Source organism: Nicotiana tabacum, chromosome 3 (genome assembly GCF_000715075.1).
Source record: "Nicotiana tabacum cultivar K326 chromosome 3, ASM71507v2, whole genome shotgun sequence".
Lineage (NCBI taxonomy): Eukaryota > Viridiplantae > Streptophyta > Magnoliopsida > Solanales > Solanaceae > Nicotiana > Nicotiana tabacum.
In genome coordinates this window covers 150,185,816-150,193,082 of record NC_134082.1, presented here as the reverse complement: position 1 = coordinate 150,193,082, position 7,267 = coordinate 150,185,816, and positions in this window count along the sequence as shown.

The window sequence follows — 7,267 nt, the reverse complement described above, 5'->3', positions numbered from 1 at the left end:
AATATATTTGATTTGATGGTATTGTTGGTGAAATATAGCCAAGTATATCAACAATATAAAAATATTAAAATTTTGGAAGCATATTCATTGATGTCCCACTAGAGATCTAATTAAAGGTAGTTCTTCTATACTTTTTTGGTTTAAGATGAAGATAGTATGCTTTGGTGGTACATAGTTGATTGGTGCAAGTAAATCCATGTGATGGATTGGTTATACTGAGCGGCAAAGTTAGAAACTTTTCATTAAGGATCAAATTATAAATAAGTAAATCAATGAAGAAGTCAAGAAATGTTAATAATTAGTAGTAATATACATTAAAAAAATTATCTAGCTATACAATAAAACTTTCCGACGAAGGAATATCACGTGACACTTCTTAAATACATGTGGCTACGTTTTGCTCTCAAACGCACATACAAGTATACGTGGTCGTACAAATAATAAAATGATAAGTCGAGTGTCGAACCCACAGAGACTTATATCAACTACTCACTAACACACCAATATTGTTATTCCGTCAAGCTAAGTTCGAGTTCAAGAGTTTAATTATACTAACTACAATTCTAAGTAATAACTAAATTATCAAGCAGAAGAATGATTGTTATGCATTCAATAGAGACAACTATTCCAGGGTTGTGATCGATTCACCAATCCTATTGTGTTCTAATTAACTCTCCCTTTCATATAATTCACTCATGGTTGCTAATTAATCGATAAATGCTCTCATAGCCTTCTCCCGAAGTACTACTCACCTATTCTCAATAGATTAACGCCTATATTCCTATGAAATCAATCTATTAAGAACGCATTAAGATCACGGATATTTAATTAAGCACGGTGACTAGGTATATTCCTATCCTAACCACAAATCCGCTCCCCCTAAGGGTTAAGATCATGCTCTCTTCAATTCTTCTCTAATCTAAACACGGCTTTCCCAAGCATAGCATAGATAGTAAATAGAACCTAACTACTGGCCAGACAATTAAGTAATTAAACACAGAATTGAAGAAACAACCATATATTGGTGAATTATAATCAAGGTCAAGTCAACGTTAAACAACAATATTCATGGCTAAATCACAACCCTAGAACAATGGGTGTTTAGCCACTCATGATGTAATCAAACAATTGCATAAGTTTAGAATAATTGAAAATACTAGAAAAGATGAAGAAATCTGAGATGTTCTTGTGTGTATTTTTTCTCCAAAGTGCGCCTCTCCAGGCTAAGCTCCGTCAAAAGTCCTCAAAATAACGTTTTTATATGTATTTATACCAAGTAGGGTTGGGCCCAGACGAAAACACCTTCTCCCACGCGAAATAGGACTCTGGCTCTATAAATTTTGTACTGCCGCGCCATGCGGCGCGCTAATGGAGTTTATCAGCAGCCTCAATTTTTCGCATCAGGCAGCATTTTACACTGTTGCGCCGCGCCTTGCGGTGTCCCATGCGGTGCGACAGTGTACTTTTCTCAGAGTGAACTTATTTCGTCCTCTTTTAACATCCAGACTTGGTACACGACCTTCGAACACGATTCCGACTTAATGTTTTGGGCTTTTACTCAGACTTCAAAGCTCCAAATCACTTGAATTCATTCCATAATGCCTACATCGATCGGAATCACTCCTACAAGGCATAAAACACATATTTAGTGCAAAACACTAGCGATTAAAGCTCAAACTCAATTAAAGTACAGTAACTTAAAGTGTAATAAGCGACTAAAATACACAATTATAGCCGATCATCAACACCCCACACTTAAACCATTGCTCGTCCTCGAGAATCAAACTACATTTTCTATAGACACAACTTTTTTAAGCAATTCTCCAAATTCATCACACCAAGAATATTTAAAATAGACTAAGCACAAGAGTGTAACATCTTAACCTCAAGATTTGACTCACAAGTACCACGCATTATTCACAACTCACTCACTTACTCTAACATCGAGGTCAATGACATTACCTTTCCTTCATGAATCAAGTGCCCCCACACAACAAAAGAGAGTAGTTCCACACAATAAAATTTAAGAACACTTAGGAACTCAAGATAGAAAGAATTCACTCACTCTCAAAATTAACATTCATATGCCACAAAAGATGCACCATAGGCTTGCCCATAGTGTACTACTCTACTAATCGAGCTCATTCAGTCTAAGATCAAGTAGGACTTTATTTGGCTATAATGTAGGCTGCGGGACGGGTAAGTTACATTTAGATATAAGAGTGACTACACCTCCCTAAGCACTTTAATACATATACTTTAACATCCAAAACCCCACACTTCTGTCAAACCATGACTCCATCTTCACATCAATATACATTAACTCCCCACTTCTTTAAGCACAATTATATCAAGAGTCACCATTGTCAAAGAATTCTTTTCACAGCAATACAACTATTTTTTTCTTTTCAATTCATGTGACTCTTACTTTTTCAAAACAGTGCACCTTTCTCCTTATTTCATTAGTTCCACTGAAAAGCCAAATCAACCACCCCACACTTTAACTTTTACAAAGTTCATAACAATTCAAGTGCTCATGAGAGGTGAAAAGGTTCAAATAGATGGTTAATTCAAATGAATGGGTAAGGCTTGTAATGTGGTTGCCAAAGAAACAGGATTACAGGCTCAAAGGGGTTAACTATGATACATAACAATTAGGTGGGTAAAATATTTATATGGCTCAACAAAGAAACGTCTATCTCACTTCCAAGACTGAACAAAACTACTATTTTGCTTTGCAAACACACGGGACAAGTTCTAGACATCAAAAGTAATGCACAGAATAACACAAAACCTTACACACACATGACACATAACTCACTCAGGATTGGACTCATCAAGACACTCTAGTCAAAGAAGTTAAGCAACGTCACGATCATAAAATTTAAGGTACTTATATTAGAGTCAAAAACTGAGCCTAAGCATCACAACTAAAGTACTCACTATTCTCAAGGCATGACAAGGTTAAAAAAGATTGCTTCAATTCAAAACAAAGCACAAGACTTCCTATTTCTAAAAAATAAAAACTAACTATACCCGGTTCAAACAAAAGCATTGGAAAAGAACCGCGGCATAACGAAAAATCAAGGGGAAATTGCTACACTACCTACAAAGAAAATCTTTTTTTTTTCTTTTTCCTCAGACTTAAATCCCTCAAGAAAACTGCCTAGGAGATCCATCGCCGGGAAAAGCCCAATTTTCTATTTTTTTATATTTTTTTTCTAGCTACTAAAATGCTACACAATCTACATCCTACTAATCATATAAAGAATTCTACCACCCCACACTTAAAAGAGTGCAGTGTCCTCAATGCACAAATAAAGTAAAACAATAATAAGGGTGGACAAGAAACTCCCTGAAAGGCCAAAGACCGAAGCAATAACGGCTCACAAGTACTCATACTTCCCCCAGGCATAGTCCTTCGTGTGGGCACCCCACACTTAGTCCTGAACCTCTAACTCGCTTTTGCACTCTTCCAATGATTTTGCCTCATATGTTTATAATCCTACAAAATAAAAACAAATCTAATAAGAACAAAAAAATAAAAAAAAATAAAAGGAATCAGTAAATATGGGTTGTCTCCCAACAAGTGCCTAATTTAACGTCGCGACACGACGCAGAGTCTCGCCTACTCATCAGCGAGTACAACCTTGGTCTTCTCACGATTAATCATTCCTCCCTAATAATGCTTGACTCTATGACCATTCACCAAGAATTTCCTCTCACCATTTAAAGCTCGTAGCTCGATTGCACCATAAAGCGTGACTCTCGCCACCTCAAAAGGACCTAACCATCTCGATTTTAGCTTTCCAGGGTATAGCCGTAGCCTAGAATTGAATAATAATACCTGTTGGCCTGGCTCGAAGTGACGTGGCTTGATATGCTTGTCATGCCATATTTTTGTCTTTTCTTTATATAGCTTAGCATTTTCATAAGAGTGCAGCCTGAATTCATCTAACTCATTTAACTGCATGAGTCTTTTCTCGCCTGCATCCTCAAGGTCCATGTTCAGCTTCTTAATGACCCAGTATTCTTTGTGTTCCAGTTCAACGGGAAAGTGACATGCCTTCCCGTAAACCATCTTGTAAGGGGACGCTCCAATTGCGTTTTATATGCAGTCCTATACGCCCATAAGGCATCATCCAACTTTGCAGCCCAATCCTTCCTATTCACACTCACCATAGTTTCTAATATTTGCTTTATTTCTCTATTTGACACCTCATCTTGCCCACTGGTTTGAGGATGATATGCTGTAGCAACTCTGTGGCGAACTCCATATTTAGCTAGAAGGTTATTCAGCAACCGATTGCAAAAATGAGTCCCCTCATCACTAATTAAGGCACGTGGAGTCCCAAATCTTAAGAATATATTCTTTTTCACAAACGCAGCTACCACCATGGCATCATTTGTTGGTAAGGCAATCGCCTCCACCCATTTTGACACATAGTCAACTGCTAGCAAAATGTATTTGTTTCCTCTGGACGGTGGAAATGGCCCCATAAAATCTATCCCCCATACATCAAAAAGCTCAACTTCTAGGATGTTATTCAAAGGCATCTCATGCCTCCTTGTGATTGTTCCCGTTCTCTAACATTGGTCACACTTCTTAAAGAATGCATGTGCATCCTTGAATAAAGTCAGCCAAAAGAGACCGGATTGTAGCACCTTTACATCTGTTCTATCTCCTCCATGATGCCCCCATAAGGTGATGCGTGACAATCATACAACACTAATTCCACCTCCTTTTCAGGAATGCATCTCCTCATCAACTGATCAACACATTGCTTGTACAAATAGGGCTCATCCTAGTAGTAAAAGTTCATATCATGTAAAAACCTCTTTCTAGCTTCAGATTCAATTTCAAGAGGAAGTACCACACTCACAAGATAATTCACATAGTCTGCGTACCATGGAGGAGGGTCTTGGGTTATAGCAAAAGGTTGCTCATCAGGAAGTACTTCTTTAATTTGGCCACCCTCCTCCACGTGATCGTGATTTTCCAACCTTGATAAATGGTCAGCTATTTGGTTCTTTGTCCCCTTTTAATCTCGTATTTCTACATCAAATTCCTACAGCAATAAAACCCAGCGCATCAATCTAGCCTTAGATTTTTTTTTTGTAAACAAATACCTGATGCTGCATGATCGGTATGGACTATGAATTTCGTTCCCACCAAGTATGCCTGAAATTTCTCAACGGCCCACACAACAGCTAACAACTCCTTCTCAGTGGTGGTGTAATTTAGCTGTGCATCATCAAGAGCCTTACTCGCATAGTAGATGGAATAAAACACCTTGTCTTTCCTCTAGCCTAGCACTGCCCCAATAGCAAGGTCCCTCGCATCACACATAAGTTCAAATGGTAAGGACCAATCAGGTGCCACAATAATGGGAGCAGTCACCAACTTCTTTTTAAGTTCTTCAAATGCCTTGAGGCAAGCATCATAAAAGTTGAAAGTTATATTTTTTTCAAGCAACCTGCACAAAGGAGTAGCAATTTTTGAAAAATCTTTAATAAAGCGCCGATAGAAACCCGTGTGTCCCAAAAAACTCTAGACACCCTTCACTGAAATAGGTGGAGGTAATTTTTCAACCGCCTCCACCTTCGTTTTATCAACATCAATATTGCTCCTAGATACTCTATGACCTAACAAGATTCCTTCTTGTACCATAAAATGGCACTTTTTCCAATTCAGTACCAGATTTGTTTCTTCACAACAGGCTATCACCTTGCTCAAATTCCTCAAGCAATCATCATAAAAAGACCCAAAAACTGAAAAATCATCCATAAACACTTCCACGAATTTTTCCACCATGTCGGTGAAAATAGCCATCATACACCTCTGGAAAGTGGCGGGTGCATTACAAAGACCAAACGACATTAGGTTGAAGGCAAAAGTGCCATAAGGACAAGTAAAAGTGGTCTTCTCCTGATCCTCTGGGCATATGACAATCTGATTGTATCCCGAATAGCCATCAAGAAAGCAATAATATTCATGCCCGGCTAACCTGTCTAGCATTTGGTCGATGAATGGAAGTGTGAAGTGGTCCTTACGAGTTGCTTTGATGAGCCTTCTATAATCAATGTAGACTTTCCATCCCATAACAGTGCAAGTAGGGATTAGCTCATTCTTCTCGTTCTCAACTACAGTCATTCCTCCCTTTTTGGGCACATATTGAACTGGGCTTACCCAGTTGCTATTAGAAATAGGAAAAATGATACCTGCATCGAGCAACTTGATTACTTCCTTTTTCACCACCTCTTTCATAATGGGGTTTAATATTTTTTGCTGCTCTATACTAGGGCGGTGTCCGTCCTCTAAAAAGATTTTATGCATGCAAAACGATGGACTAATACCCTTGATGTCAGCTATAGTCCACCTAATGGCCTTTTTATGCTCGCGGAGTACTCTGTGCAATTTTTCTTCTTGAGTGCTGGTCAAACTAGACGAAATAATCACGGGCAATGTCTTAGAGTTCCCCAAATAAGCATAGCGCAGATGCGCTGGAAGTGGCTTAAGTTCTAGCTTCGGAGCTTTTTCAATAGATGGCCTGGGAACGGTCAGAGTGACAGGCCTGTCCAACTCTTTGAATTTTTTTAAATCCCTGGACATTACTGCAGGACATATCCAATACTTGCTCAATTTCTCCCATCATTTCATCTTCACTATTTTCTACATCCCCAATCAATACGCGTTCAACAGGATGTACAGGGCTCATATAGGGCACTAACAATGTGGCATCACTCTCCACCACAGAGATCATGGATAACTCTTTATAGTGAGCTGGTAACTTGAGTGCTCTATAAACATTGAAGACCTCCACTCGATCACCCACTCTCATTGTCATCTTTCCTTCGCAAACACCAATAATAGCTCGGCCCGTGGCTAAGAATGGACGCCTCAAAATAAATGGGACTTCCTGATCGGGCTCATAGTCCAGGATAATGAAATTAGATGGGAATATGAAAGAACCCACTTGAACTAGCACATCTTCAATCACTCCCTCAGGATGAGCAAGGGAGCGATCAACTAATTGTAAGATAACTCTTGTTGGGCGTGGCTCACCCAACCCCAACTGTCTGAACACAGATAGCGGCATCAAGTTGATGCTTGCTCCAAGATCACATAAAGCTCGCCTAACATCATGTTTACCAATCGAGATTTGGATAGTGAAACTACCTGGATCCTTCAATTTTGAGGTAACTTGCCCTGAATTCTTGAACTGCACTCCTCAGTGAGTGCCACAGTCTCAAACTCGGTTAGCCT